Below are 15371 nucleotides of genomic sequence, written 5' to 3'. Positions count from 1 at the left end.
TCCTGGTATTTACTAATTGGCTATTGGCTGCAGGGGGATGTCTTTTACATCCTGATAAACTCAAACCAGGTTATGGGGAGTATGCTGATTAGACAAGTCCTGGCATCTGTGGGGATGACCTCACTGGGCAATGACTCAGCTTTTCCCATGAGTCCTATCTTAGTCCCTGAAGCCTATCATGGCATTTGTTAGGTCCCAACAGTCCCCTTCTTCTCCTGCCCCCAATCCCTCCCAGCATCAGGGTCTTTTCCAATGAGTCAACTCTTCCCATGAGGTGGCCAAAGTACTGGAGTTTCAGCTTTAGCATCATTCCTTCCAAAGAAATCCCAGGGCTGATCTCCTTCAGAATGGACTGGTTGGATCTCCTTGCAGTCCGAGAGACTCTCAAGAGTCTTCTCCAACACCACAGTTTGAAAGCATCAATTCTTCAGCACTCTGCCTTCTTCACAGTCCAACTCTCACATCCATACATGAACACAGGAAAAACCATAGCCTTCACTAGACGGACCTTAGTCAGCAAAGTAATGTCTCTGCTTTTGAATATACTATCTAGGTTGGTCATAACTTTTCTTCCAAGGAGTAAGCGTCTTTTAATTTCATGGCTGCAGTCACCATCTGCAGTGATTTTGGAGCCCCCCAAAATAAAGTCATCCACTGTTTCCACTGTTTCCCCATCTATTTCTCATGAAGTGATGGGACTGGATATCGTGATCTTCATTTTCTGAATGTTGAGCTTGAAGCCAACTTTTTCACTCTCCTCTTTCACTTGCATCAAGAGGCTTTTTAGTTCCTCTTCACTTTCTGCCATAAGGGTGGTGTCATCTGCATATCTGAGGTTATTGATATTTCTCCCAGAAATCTTGATTCCAGCTTGTGTTTCTTCTAGTCCAGCGTTTCTCATGATGTACTCTGCATAGAAGTTAAATAAGCAGGGTGACAATATACAGCCTTGATGGACTCCTTTTCCTATTTGGAACCAGTCTCTTGTTCCATGTCCAGTTCTAACTGTTGCTTCCTGACCTGCATACAGATTGATGTCATAAAAGTAGAACCCCAAGAACTCATAGCCAAGTGAGGGTACAGCAAGAAGGCAGCCATCTGTAAACTAAGAAGATGCTCTCACTAGGACCCAACCAAACTGGCACCCTGACCTTGGACTTCCAGCCCCCAGAATTGTGGGAAATAAATTTCTGTTGTCAAGCCACCCAATTGATTGTATTTTTGTTATAGCAGCTCAAGCCAACAAAGACAATGGGGATATTAGCCTATGTGGCATTTGAAGGCTTCTCTAGTCCTAACTGATCTTAAATCATTGGTTCTGCCTTTTCAAGTGTGCACAAAGCTATGATGAGAAGTGATGCCTTTGAGAAGGCCATTGGGGGCACTTACTGAAAGGAGTTGGATGTCTTTGTTTTGGGTACATCCAATCTCTTAATCAGACATTGGACCTCCCCACTTTTCTGATTCATGCTTTGGATCCTCTGAACTTTGATACACAGTCATCACTTTCCCCTTACTCAACAAGCTGCAGCTATGTCAGTATCTTTCATAGGCTTTGATTCTCCTGCTGCAGCTTATCACATGCCCTTACTTTTGAAAGAAATGTTGATTGTCACATACGATTCTTTCAGTTATAAGAGATAGGAACCAAATATAATAAAATAAATATAGATTGGGAAAAGGACAGTTTGACTGACTCCTTTACCTGAAAATTCCAATTCAGGGAAACCTAGGTCCAGAAAGTCAGGATGATATTGTCAGGACCTTCCTTTCAATTTCTTGCCTGGAGTTTATTTTGCATTGCCTTCATTTCAGGTAGTAGTTGGCCACAGGTAACTCTAAATTTATAACACATAGGCTTACCACACTCCTTTGCTGCTAATTTAAACAAAAGCCCCTGGTATTTTCTCTTACTTCTTCAGCCTGGATCATTTGCCCACCTCTGATCAGGAGTGACCAGGACCAAAATTCCATTTTAACCAGGCCTGGGGGTTAAATGTCCACCCTGAACAAGAGCTTGAGGCCAGCCCTACCTATAAGGACTTAAAGAGAAGAAAAAAATTGTTTCTCAAAAGAAAATCAGAGGATGTTAACTGAGGAGGGAATAAAGGATGCTGGGTAGGCAAAAGAAAAAAATTAGATACCCATTGCTTCTCTTCTCTGTTCCCTTGGCTGATATCTACTCGTCCCTTCAGATTTCAGTTTATATGGCATTTATTGTGGCATGACCTCTCTGACTTACTGATCTAAAATAGGATCCTTCAATTTTTTCCCCCATTTTAGTTCTTAATATTGTGGTGGCTGTTCAGTCACTCAGTCGTCTCTGACTCTTTGTGACCCCATGGACTGCAGCACACAAGGCTTCCTTGTCCTTCACTATCTCCCAGCATTTGCTCAAACTCATGTCCATTGAGTCGGTGATGCCACACAACCATCTTATCCTCTGTCACCCCCTTCCCCCCCCACCCCGCCCTCAATCTTTCCCAACATAAAGGTCTTTTCCAATGAGTCAGCTCTTTGCATCAGGTGGCCAAAGTGGCATCAGTCCTTCCAATGAATATTCAGGTTTGATTTCCTTTAGGATTGACTGGCTTGATCTCCTTGCTGTCCAAAGGACTCTCAAGAGTCTTCTCCAGCACCACAGTTCGAAAGCATCTATTTTTCAGCACTCAACTTTCTTTATGGTTCAACTCTCACATCTTTACATGACAACTGGGAAAATCGTATTGAATACTTACTACATAGCAGACACTATTCTGAGTATTTTCCATGTATTAACAAATTCGATTCTCATGACAACTCCAATAGGTAGTTATTTTATGATTCCAATTTTCTAGATGAGGACCTGAGGGCTAGTAAGGTTAAGCAACTTATTCAAGGTCTCATAGCCAGGACACGGGTTCGGACCCAGGCAGGCGCTCTTCAGAGCCCTGCTCTAAGAAGTCTGTCCACCTCCTCACAGCAGCTGTGCAACAATCATACTATGGTCACACAGCTTACTTGCAGTTACATGTATTATTGATGTGGTGACTTTCTTGGTGCCTGACTTCTCACCAGATTGTGAACCCCACAGAGTCAGGGCACTGTGTGTCTAGTCCATTGAGGTACCCCGCCACCACCACCCAGCACCCATCACAATGCACAGAGCAGGACTAGGTGTCTTCACTTCTCCAATGGGCAGGATGAGTCTGCCCAACACTGTTTTCCATAGGAGGGAGCCCTGTCTCTCTTCTGCCCCCTCCCTTGCTCACTCCCTCTGTCCTTCCCTCACCGTCTCTCTTCCTTGCTCTCTCTCTCTGCCCCTCCCTGACACCCTCTCTCTCTTACCAGCTCCCATTTTTCTGTTTGTATCTCACACTATCTCCTCCCCGCCTGCTCCCCCAGCTAATTAAATGATACCATAGAACAGGTTTCATTTGTATTTGGCTCAGAGGCTTTAGTGCCGTTGGCTGCATGTTCATTAAATGACTCTGTGTAGAGAGCTGTAATGAACCTATTTTATTACAATCATCATCTCTACCCATCCTAGGAGGTGATTATGTATTCAGCAGGAAGAAAGAGATCTGCATACCCCGGCTACTAGAGCATGAAGTCTGGGGATAAGTAAGGAGAAGAGAGTCTGGTTCTGACTCAGGGAAGGGTTTGAGCTCTGTAGTAGGGGGAGAGAAGGCTAGTTTGAGTGTAGTCATAACCCTTATTACTTCAGCATCCCCATAACTATGAATGCAGAAAAAATCCCACTGACTTTGACTAGGGTCCAGAATTTCTGGGCGTGGTTTTCCTTAGGTGGTCTCCAAATTCATTTCTACCAGGCACCATCTGTAGACAAGATAATTGGCTTGGCACACTGGGACCACTTCTTTATTATGTGTGCACGCTACTGTTATCAAGAGAAAAATCCTTTGAAAAACATCACGGGAAAGCATTGCAATGAGCATTTTTTCTGTTACATCTTTCCGTACTGAATCATAGATGAGCGGTGTTAGTGATAATGATGGCATCAACCATATTGAACTGATTTACCGGACCACCTCATTTAACTCTCACAACAACAGGTGAGTCAGGTATAGTTATCAGCCCCATTTTATGCACTAGGTAACTGAGGTGCAGAAAAACAATATGTCAAAGACCACGTAGCCAGGATACTGTGGATTCTGAGTTTGAACCTAGGTAACACCAGAGTCCTCAGCACTGCTCTCTCCTGCCTGCAATTTAAAAGGACTGCTCGTATCAGATAGGAGTTCCACATTTTATTTTATTAATGCTAAAAAATGATCCTAAAAGTCAAATACCATAGTGGTAAGTCGTAGTTTCTGCAGAAGGCTCACCTTCTTTTCCAGGGTCAAACTGGACTGAGCTTTAAGAGCCTCTGCAGAAGGAAATGGCAACCCACTCCAGTATTCTTGCCTGGAGAATTCCATGGACAGGGAAGCCTGATGGGCTACAGTCCATGGGGTCACAATAATCGGACATGACCAAGTGACTAACACTTTAAGAGCATCTGAGTTGAGGCATTGAGTATGTGTATGAGGGCGACCTGGTGGTAAGGGGGGTCACGTGCATCAATGGGAAGGTAAGACTTGGGGTCTGAGAGTCTGAGGGAAAGAGTGTAGGGCTGGAATTGGTTTCACCCTGGCTCTGCCTAAAATTTGCTGGGTGACATTAAGAAATTCTAACACATCAAAGACTTACTAAGCATCTACTACATACCAGGAGTTGCCCTAGGCTTTGGAGATACAGGAACAAAACAAATGGGCCTTCCCTCCAGCAGGTGGTAATCAGGGTAGAGTGGACACGTGACACCTGTAGGGAAAGCGCAATTGGCCAAGATGGCAGGGGTCAGGCTCTCTTGACCCATGGCCTCTCACTCTCAACCCATTTTTGTAAATAACGATGTAACAACTGAGATCATTTGTTTATAGCACTGCGCATATTTGTCATCTGTATGAGCACCACCTGGAAAGCTCTTGTAGGCAGGTGGCATGGAGTAGCATGTGTGATGCGGCTGTGTCCACTCGGTCAGCCACGAGAAAATACAGCATGTCTGCTGCTGCTGCCTTGCTGCTGTGCCAGCCAAGAAAAAAATAAGCATGCCTGCAGTTCCTATGGCTTCTCGCATCTTCTTCCAGCTTCCCCGTTCTCGCCTTGCCTATCCCTGGGTTCAGCAAACAGTGAGACAACACACTATGCCTTCTTAAGTTTAGCTTACCCATCTGTAAGCTGGGTCTCTGCAGTGAGGTCACAAGCTCAAACAATGCCAGGGTCCAAGCTGGAGACACAGATGACAGATAAACTGATGGGGACCAAGAACAGCTAGGGTGTCCCTAAGGGGCTACTGCCTCTCAGCTCCAGTGACTATTGCTGGGGCCAGTGCAGGCTTAGTTTGTCAGCTTCTCTGATGTTGTTTTGTGTGAAATCTTCTGATTTTTAAAGGCTTACTATCTAGTTAAAAACAAACAAGAAAATAAAACCCACTGTGTAGGCAAAAATCATACCATCTGTGGGTGGGTCTGGCAGAGAGGCCGCTGTTATGCTGTGGTCATCCTTCAGTGACAGGTGTGGAGGGTCTTGCAGAGAATCTGATGCACAGCAGACAGTAACAGTCACAAAGCCCCCTTCCTTAATTCAGCTGCAAACTGGGCCGTTATTGGGCAAGCTCCATGAACAGATGGGGCATTTCTGGGATGGGTGAGGGGGAGCACAGCCCCACAAGCCCCGGCGTGATGTCCACACCACTGAGGATGGTGTCCCGCCCTGGGCGGGGAGAGGCCTTTTTGTAATTTTTCAAACCCAGTGAATCTGAAGTGGTCCTGGGCCTCCTGAGTTATAAGGTTGAGGGAGTGGGGTGTGTGTGTGTGCGTGTGTGTGTGTGAGAGAGAGAGAGAGAAAGAAAAAGAGATGGGTAGTGGGTTAGGATCTGGAGCAGGAGAAGGGCAGGGCAGACCCCAGAGGAAACCATGAGATCTTTAACTTCAGGGGGCAAAACGCCTATGCGGGTCTAGAGGGGCCCATTCAGGTGAAGGCTGAACAGTGACCACTGCAACAGCAACCAACCAAGAAGAAGTCTGAGCCCAGCTCTCTTCTAACCACTTTACGTGTATTATCTCCTTTAATCCTCACTACGACTCTATGAGGAATATACTATCATTATCTCATTTTACAGATGAGAACACTGAGGTACAGGAAGCTTAGGGGGCTTCTTTAAGTCACAGTCAGGTGTCAATCAGACAGGTATTGAGTCCAGCAGTGAGGCTCCCAAGTTCACACCTGTCCCATCTCCATCTCCCATGGGGCCACTGTATGGTTCCAGGTAACCACAGCTGACCCCGGGGAGGATCCACTATGTATCAGGCACCACGCAGGGGCTGTGCTCACATTATTTAACCTGCATAACCAGGGAGAAGGGAGGGATCACCACTCCCATTTTACAGATGAGAAGACTGAGGCTCAGGAGACAGGCTGCTGGCCTGTGCCCAGGGTCAGCCCTGGGTCTCAGGTTCTGGCAGATTCTGGAGGGTCTGATTATGGAGCCCTGCTTCTCCAGACGCTGACACATAACAGTGCAGGGTCTGTTGCTGGGTTTCTGAGCAAAATCAAGGTGCCCCTTCCAGAAGCTGTGGAACTCTCTGGGGTCCTTTGGCCCAGTCTTGACTCTTCCTCTCCATTCCCACCAATGTTCTGAGCCCAGCCCTGCCCCAGTTCTGGACCAGACCAGTGAGGCTCTGAGTTATTTAACAAGGCCAGAGCCCTGCCAGTCCCTCTTTTCCTAATAGAAAGCAAACATGTTAAATAATTCTGCTGACCCCTTAGATCAAGCGGAACCTTAGGTCCCAGAGACCCCTTACTCTGCCAAGGGCCTGTTCTAGCAGTGAGATTTGTTAACTCATTAGCAGAGAAGCGGCTGCACTCTAAATAATTCCTGGGCATATGAACCACCATCTGTGCCCGGCGTCCTGGGCACACTGCATCCAGGTCAGTCTGCTCTGGCCAGCAGAGCCTTGGAGGCAGGGCCTTTCCTGCCAGCCACACTGGGGGCTGAACCTTTGAGAAGAACAAGATACAGAACCCTGGAAGCAGAAGGACCTGTGCAGGGAAGCAAATTCAGAGGAAATGCAGCGGGGAGGCCTGGAGGCCATCTGGTCAGGAAAGATTCAAACGGGCTGGAGGGAAGAACTCAGACTCACTGAGCACTTGTTATATGTGCTGTGTGTAGTTGCTCAGTCATGTCCAACTCTTTGTCACCCCATAGACTGTAGCCCACCAAGCTCCTCTGTCCATGGGGATTCTCCAGGCAAGAATACTGGAGTGGGTTGCCATGCCCTCTTCCAGGGTATCTTCCCAACCCAGGGATAGAACCCAGGTCTCCCTCACTGCAGGAGGATTCTTTAGCATCTGAGCCACAAGGGAAGCCCTTCTAAGCCTGATCACTTAATGGGACAAATATTCCCATTTTGCAGATGAGAAATTCAAGGCACAGAGAGATTGTGACCCGCCCAGAGTCACATATCTTGGCTGTGGTGGGGCAAAGACTCAAACTTAGGGCCCTGGTGAGCCCTAATTCCATCTTCTTCCTCCCAACCATACTGTCTAGGTTTGCTCATCACTGTGGGGGAATCCTCATGGCTCCTCCACTTCTGTTGCCCCCTAAAGCCACCAGGAGACTCCCTGAAGAGGGGAAGACTAGTTAAATCTCAGTCTTCAACCAGGAAGGGCTGAGATGGTCCCCCTGGAGGAGCAAGCATTTCCTGGCAGAGATGCCACCCCTCATCCCCAGAAGTTTGTAAACCAAACATTAGAATTGGATTTGCAGAATCTGCTGGGGAAAGTGAGTGAGGCAGGAAGCAGGGGGAGGGATGCTGGGAGAAGAAGTAAAAACTGAAGGTGTTAGTCACTCAGTCATGTCTGATTCTTTGTGACCCCATGGACTGTAGCTCTCCAGGCTCCTCTGTCCTTGGCATTCTGTAGGCTAGAATACGGGGGTGGGTAGCACCCCAAGTCAGGCCCTAGGTGGCTTCATGGAGGGGAGGGGCACAGTGTGGTATTGAGGGAGCACTAATCCCAACTGAGCCCCCAGGGGTGGGCCAGATACTCCTGGGGCCCCTACTAGCTCCGATTCTCTGTGGGTCCCTAACCCAGTGTTTGGAAGCAAATGGAATGAAGGGTCTGGGGCTCAGGGATGGAGGCTGGAGAGGGGGCTTGGGAATGGGCAGCAGCTCTGAGCTAAGCCCTGGGTAGGTCCATTTGTAGGGGAAGGGGGCTGATGGTCATGAAGGACAGGCCCAGGGTAGGGTTTCCCAGGAGAGCCCTGAGCCAGGACAGCCGGGAGGAAGCCAGAGGGGCAAGACTCAGCACCTGGACTGGGAGTCAGGGCCTGGCTCAGCTCTGGTGCTGCTGACTGACTGACTGTGTGACCTGGGTAAGTCTTGTTATTCCATCCCTGAATGCAGGGCTGCTGAGAAGGTGTGAGAGAGGTCAAGAAAGCAAAAGCCAGGGAGGGAGATCCATCCTAAACAAAGAGGGTGGAGCCTGACCACTGACCTGCCTCAGGCCTGGTTCGGCTCCACCTTCCTCTGCTCCCTGCCTCCTAGTGACTGATTGGCCAAACTCTGGTGTCCCTGCCCCCAAGAGCCCAGCTGATTGGAGGAGGCAGGTCTTCATGCAAATAAGGCTGCTGCCTCCCTCCTCCCCCTTCTCCCCTGAGGGAAACCTCACTTACTCACCATCACTGGGATCTCACACACACTGGCTTGATTTCCCCCAGGAGTGGCTGGAGACACTTGTAAAGCATGTGATTTACTGTCTAAACGCAGGACAGCTCAAGCTGTCTTTCCCTGGGATCCATACTGCTCCCACAGCCCTATCCTACCTCTATCCCTTCCTAGGATCCATACTGTACCCCCTTCCTATCCACATTCGTGTGACTTTGGGCAAGCACTTCACTTCTCTGAGTGTCAGGCTCCTCTACCATTAAATGGTGGTGAGAATGCTTCCTTCATGGATTAGTCCTGATTATTTACACATTCTCAAAACTTGAAACATACTGATATTTCTCAGGAGCCTCTTGTGTGTCAGGTCCTGTTCTGGGTGCTGAGGACATGAAAGGGGCAGTGAAGATAAGGACCCAGCTCCTTCCTGGTTCTCTTGAGAGGGTTATCAGGTGGCTGTATTGAGGATCTGGCTGGAAAGGTGTCGATGAAGTGGCTGACCATGACAATGCAGAGTAGACAAGTGACTCAGCCCCGGGGCATGTGGAAAGTCAACAGCAACAGTCAGGCCAGGCTGGCCCCAGAGCCTGTAGGCGAGTCTAACCCCACAGTGGTGCCTACCATGCAACCCTGCTGATTTCCATACCTGCAACCCAGCAAGGTGAACTACTTTTCCGGGGACATCCAGCTCTTTTCCCAAGCATCAGGTCACAGGAGGTCCAGCCATGCTGGCTCCTTTTGTCATCAGAGTCCTGATCAGGGGCTCTTGGCCCAGGCAGATAAGGGCAACCTGTCAGGTGTGTACCCCTGAACTGGTAGCCCCTTGGCTCCCCATCTGTCCCTGCTCTCTCCCACCCCTGGTGCTTCCTGCAGGATTGCGTGGGACTGCAGGTGGGGAATGGGGTGGTGAGAGGCTCTGAGCCTTATCAGACACTCCCCCTGTGCTTTGTCCTGAAGCCAGCAGTGAGTGTCTCCCTCTCTCCATTCTGATCACAGACATTTTAATCATTATAATTATCACCTGAGAAATTGGGTTTCTGCTCTAGACAATTAAAACGAAATTCGGCTCTGCTTTCTCTCTCAGCTTTAAATCTGATGGTGAATTTTATAACACATCTGGAAACAGGAGTTAGAGGAGATCCTGAGGGGGTGAAAAGGAGCGTGGGGTGAATGAGGGTCTGACGGCATGTCTGGGCGGGTGTGCGTGTGTGCACAAGAGTGGGTATGTACATGTGTTTGTGCCTGTGTGTGTAGGATCAGGTGGGCTTCCTAGGTGGTGCTAGTGGTAAAGAATCTGCCTGCCAATGCAGGAGATGTCAGAGACAAGAGTTCCACCCCTGGGTTGAAAAGACTGCCCAGAGAAAGGCATGGCACACCACTCCAGTATTCTTGTCTGAAAATTCTCATGGACAGAGGAGCCTGACGGGCTGTGGTCCATAGGATCACAAAGAGTTGGACACGACTGAAACAACGGAGCACACACACATGGGATCTGCAGGTCATATGGGCTTGTGTGTGTGTACATGTGTGTTTGAACAGGTGTAGGTGTGGACATGGGCTTCCCTGGTAGCTCAGCTGGCAAAGAATCAGCCTGCAATGCAGGAGACCTGGGTTCGATCCCTCAGTTGGGAAGATCCCCTGGAGAAGGGAACAGCTACCCACTCCAGTACTCTGGCCTGGAGAATTCCATGGACTGTATAGTCCACGGGGTCACAAAGAGTTGGACACGACTGAGCGCCTTTCACTTTCAGGTGTGGGCACTGTGTGTGCATGTGAATGCATGAACGCGCCTGAGGATATGTGTGTGAGCATGTGCTCTGTGCCTGAGTAGTGAGGGAGAGGGGGCAGTGACAAGATGCAAGCAGCAGCTATGGGCAGAGAATCCTATGGACAGAGGAGCCTGGTGGACAACAGTCCATAGGGTCGCAAACAGCTGGACACCACTCAGGTGACTTAGCGCAGCAGAGCACACAAGGAGATTGGAGAGGGGGAAAAACAAAAATTATACACACAAACACATAAACATATTCAAAACAAAATGAGGAAACTCATGGTAATTGGTCTTTATTTCCATAAATGATTGTGTGGTCAGAGCTGTTATTCATAACTACCTTCCTTCACTACTCATCCCATATTCCCTTTGCCCTCAGTAATTACTTCAGATGGTCATACTTCTTTATGTTTATGGGACCCAAGCCTTCATTCCTGAGAGTGTGAGCCATTTGTAATCTTACCTGGATTGGGTTGTTGTGGTTTTCCACTGGCTTTAATCATAGGGCATGATAATAAGAAGAGACACCGAGGGGCTGTCCTGTATTCCAGACACACGCTCCCTTACCTCCTCTGTGGGGTATCAGTCCAATTTCTCCTTGCTAGTCAGGATCAGTCACCCCAGTGAGCACCGTGACTCCCTTCATTACCTGTTGGTTGAGGTCCCAAGGAACTTAAAGTAGGAAGCATCATAACTTCCAGCTCAATAGACTTGTTGCCATGTTTCGCAGTGGAAGCATTCCTCTCTGGCATTCCCCTGGCCAGCAGGGCATAAGGTTGACTAATACTCTCCGAACTTGGCACCCATACACATCTCTGTAAAACATAGTTAATCTTGAAACAAAGACATTAACAAGGTAATAATTTCTCCTAACATAATATATCACCAACTCAGTGCATATGAGTTTGAGCAAACTCCAGGAGACAGTGAAAGACAGGGCAGTTGGACACAGCTTAGCGACTCAACAACAACAACAACAACAGAATGCGACTATTCTGTTTACAACCAAAAATTTTGCTAGTGAGTCACTAGGGATGATAGTGAGTGGATCTACTCCCACTTCTGCCTCTTGATTCTCGGCTTTGGGGAAAATAGTACCATACAAAAGTAGTTATCCAAATAGGATGACAAAGTTTTGCTCCCACACTCATAGTGCTTCATCTACAAGGGCCTGTCCTAGGCTCCTCACAGCAGCCCTATTTGCCACCGACACTTGGCGAACCATTGGATCTGCTGGACCCAAATTCAGCACCCATTGCACAGCAGCCTGGAACCGTTGCAGAGCCTTCTCTCGTTACAAGTCCAAAACTTTCAGCTTTTCAGAACACTTGATAAATAAGTCAGAGTACCATACCTGAAATGAGGAATATGTTGCCTCCAAAATCCAGAAGGCCTGTTATACATTGTGCCTTATTCTGGCTGTAAGAATAGCCAGATGCAGTATCTTATCTTTCACCTTAGGAGGGATATCTCAACATGCCTCACGTCCCTGCTACTCTAGAAATGTCATTGAAATGGAATGCTCCTGAATTGTCATTGGATTTATTTCTCACCCACTGGCATATAAACATCTTAATGATAAGTCCATAATAGTTGCTACTTCTTTCTCACTAGGTCCAATCAACATAATGTCACCAACAGAACAGATCAGTGCGATATCTTGTGGGAGGAAGATCCAGATCCCTGAGTGATGACACAGAGCTGGAGAGTCAATACCCTACTGAGGTAGGGCAGTGAAGGCGTACGCCTGGCCTTGTCAGCTGAAAGCAAACTGTTTCTGGTGATCCTTATTGACAGGCATGATTTTTACAAAGCATTTGACAGATCAATAGCTGCGTCCCAGGTACTGGGGAATATGTTAATTTGCTCAAGTCGTAAAAGGGCATCTGGTACAACAGCTGCGATTGGAGTCGCCAACTAATTAAGCTGATGATAATCCACTGCCATTCTCCAAAATCCATCTGTCTGCTGCACAGGCCAAGTAGGTGAGTTGAATGAGGATATGGTGGGAATCACTGCCGCTACATCTTTCAAGTCTGTGATGATGGCACTGATCTCTGCAACCCCTCTAGGAATGTGGCACTGTTTTTGGTTTACTACTTTTCCAGGTAGAGAAAGTTCTAGTAGTTTCTGTATGGCCTGTCACATCATAGTAGCCCTCACTCCACAAGTCAAAGATTCAATGTGGGAAGTCTGCCAACTGCTCAGTGTATCTCTTCCAGTTTATGCATTCTGGAATTGGGGAGACTCAGGCCCAACACTGGGCCCACTGTGAGACAGACCTGAGCTAAAATTCCATGGATCATAAGCCCCTTCCCTGACTGGAGGGTCACAGTATCCTTTTGGGTTCTCTGGAATTAGTGTCAGTTCAGAGCCAATGGGGAGTAGTTCTCTAAAAGTCTGATTATTTCATTTCCCCCAGCATATGGTTACCCTGGTAAAAGGCCAAAGTCCCTTTAGGGAAGGCTAGGAGGAAGTCTAACTATGAATTTTTGCAATGTACCTGGGTCCTTCCTCAAGAAGACCCAGGCTCATCTTTGTTCAAGCCTCTCTGTACTAAGTCAGGTCTGGGCATTGATTGAGAAGCCGTGACTCTGTTTTCATATTGTGAAAAGGTGTAAAAGTGAAAGTCGCTCAGTTGTGTCTGACTCTTTGTGACTTACTGGACTGTATCCATTCAGTTCAGTTGCTCAGTCATGTCCAACTCTTTGCAACCCCATGAACCACAGCACGCCAGGCCTCCCTGTCCATCACCAACTCCTGGAGTCCACCCAAACCCATGTGCATTGAGTTGGTGATGCCATCCAACCATCTCATCCTCTGTCATCCCCTTCTCCTCCTGCCCTCAATCTTTGCCAGCATCAGGGTCTTTTCAAATGAGTCAGCTCTCCACATCAGGTGGCCAAAGTATTGGAGTTTCAGCTTCAATATCAATCCTTCCAATGAACACCCAGGACTGATCTCTTTTAGGATGGACTGGTTGGATCTCCTTGCAGTCCAAGGGACTCTCAAGAGTCTTCAACACCACAGTTCAAAAGCATCAATTTTTCTGCACCCAGCTTTCTTTATAGTCCAATTCACATCCATACATGACTACTGGAAAAACCATAGCCTTGACTAGATGAACCTTTGTTGGCAAAGTAATGTCTCTCCTTTTTTTTTTTTTCAGGAATTAATGTCTTAATAAAATTGAATTTAGCAAAAACCTTTCCAAAGAGTGCCACTTCCACACTGGTAGCACAAAGAATTCTATGGACCTGTTCATCAGTAAAATAAGTATAAATTGGGAAAATAATTATTTTTTTTTATTTTTTGGACCTTTTTAATTTTTATTTTTCCTGTATTTTACTTTACAATACTGTATTGGTTTTGCCATACATTGACATGAATCTGCCACGGGTGTACATGAGTTCCCAATCCTGAACCCCCCTCCCACCTCCCTCCCCATATCATCTCTCTGGATCATCCCCATGCACCAGCCCCAAGCATCCTGTATCCTGCATCAAACATAGACTGGCAATTCATTTCTTACATGATAGTATACATGTTTCAGTGCCATTCTCCCAAATCATCCCACCCCCTCCTTCTCCCTCAAAGTCCAAAAGTCCATTCTATGCATCTGTGTCTGTTTTGCTGTCTCACATACAGGGTTATCATTACCATCTTTCTAAATTCCATATATATGTGTTAGTATACTGTATTGGTGTTTTTCTTTCTGGCTTACTTCACTCTGTATAATCGGCTCTAGTTTCATCCATCTCATTAGAACTGATTCAAATGTATTCTTTTTAATGGCTGAGTAATACTCCATTGTGTATATGTATCACAGCTTTCTTATCCATTTATCTGCTGATGGACATCTAGGTTGTTTCCATGTCCTGGCTATTATAAACAGTGCTGCAATGAACACACCTATGGACACCTTATCTTCGACAAAGGAGGCAAGAATATACAATGGAGTAAAGACAATCTCTAACAAGTGGTGCTGGGAAAACTGGTCAACCACTTGTAAAAGAATGAAACTAAATCACTTTCTAACACCACACACAAAAATAAACTCAAAATGGATTAAAGATCTAGACGTAAGACCAGAAACTGTCTCTCCTTTTTAATATGCGGTCTAGCTTGGTCATTTTCCTTCCAAGGAGCAAGCGTCTTTTAATTTCATGGCTGCAATCACCATCTGCAGTGATTTTGGAGCCCAGAAAAATAAAGTCAGCTACTGTTTCCACTATTTCCCCATCTACTTGCCATGAAGTGATGAGACCAGATGCCATGGTCTTAGTTTTCTGAATGTTGAGCTTTAAGCCAACTTTTTCACTCTCCTCTTTCACTTCCATCAAGAGGCTTTTTAGTTCTTCTTCACTTTCTGCCATAAGGGTGGTGTCATCTGCATATCTGAAGTTATTGATATTTCTCCCAGCAATCTTGATTCCAGCTTGTGCTTCCTCCAGCCCAGCGTTTCTCATGATGTACTCTGCATAGAAGTTAAATAAGCAGGGTGACAATATACAGCCTTGACGTCCTCCTTTTCCTATTTGGAATCAGTCTGTTTTTCCATGTCTAGTTCTAACTGTTGCTTCCTGACCTGTATAGAGGTTTCTCAAGAGGCAGGTCAGGTGGTCTGGTATTCCCATCTCCTTCCGAATTTTCCACAGTTTATTGTGATCCACACAGACAAAGGTTTTGGCATAGTCTTTGCTTAGTGGGCACATATGAATGAATTTGGCCTGATCCAACTTTGTGTTCCTTCCATCATTATCTCACACCCTTAATATCCATCCCCACACATGTTCCTTGGACTTCTGTCTGTATAAAGTAGAAAATCCAAGTAGTTCTTTCAGAGTATAGCATGCCTTTTTGTGGGTCACTTTGTACTTCACTCTGGCGGCTTC

The sequence above is a fragment of the Oryx dammah genome, unplaced genomic scaffold (assembly GCF_014754425.2).
Source record: "Oryx dammah isolate SB20612 unplaced genomic scaffold, SCBI_Odam_1.1 HiC_scaffold_27, whole genome shotgun sequence".
In the NCBI taxonomy this organism is placed as follows: Eukaryota; Metazoa; Chordata; class Mammalia; order Artiodactyla; family Bovidae; genus Oryx; species Oryx dammah.
This window is presented reverse-complemented; position numbering follows the sequence as displayed.